The following is a 732-nucleotide window of genomic DNA, read 5'->3' on the forward strand; positions in this document are numbered from 1 at the left end:
ATTGTCCACCAGTTGACACCGAGACGACTGAATTCCAAAATCTTTTTGAAAATAGATACACGTCTGAGATGTTAACTTGGTTCGCACCACACAGGTGCCTGGTTGGTTCATGACATGATTGTATTGGAAGCTTCCATCCACCCACTTGTGTAGTGGCCTTTTTTAAATGTTTGGTGAATTGTTTCAAGTTTGACCTCTCTGTAAGTACATGTTGATATAGTGTATTACCCCCCACACAGTCTATAAATTCATCGAGTGATGCAGGTCTACAAAAGATAAAGGAAACTTGGATCATTTGTACTCTGGAGCAGGGCATGGAGAAGTCAATGTTATAACGTTTCCACAAGAACAACTTTCCTGTGGCGGCGTTGAACCCAATCAGGGGAGGACTGGGTATCAAAATCGGCCCGGGCATTACCATATAAACCGGCCCACAATTGGCATGTCATATATTTTCGGTATGGGGGGGGGGGTTAAACCCCCTCCGCAATTTATATATATTAGTGTGTGTGTATATGTAATTAATCTTCATTACATTCTGATCTTTCATTCTTTTAAACATTTTTTCTACTCTAGAATACTCTCTTCCTATAATTATTGAAAGGTAGTACACACCGCCAAGGGACAGCTACAGCTAGGAAGTCTGGGGGAGCGCCGTAAGCTCCCCCCAGTGGGGGTCATTTTTTCCGATTTTTTAAGCTTTCAAAAATGCATATTCTGAGATATCTACAG

The sequence above is a fragment of the Biomphalaria glabrata genome, chromosome 1 (assembly GCF_947242115.1).
Source record: "Biomphalaria glabrata chromosome 1, xgBioGlab47.1, whole genome shotgun sequence".
Lineage (NCBI taxonomy): Eukaryota > Metazoa > Mollusca > Gastropoda > Planorbidae > Biomphalaria > Biomphalaria glabrata.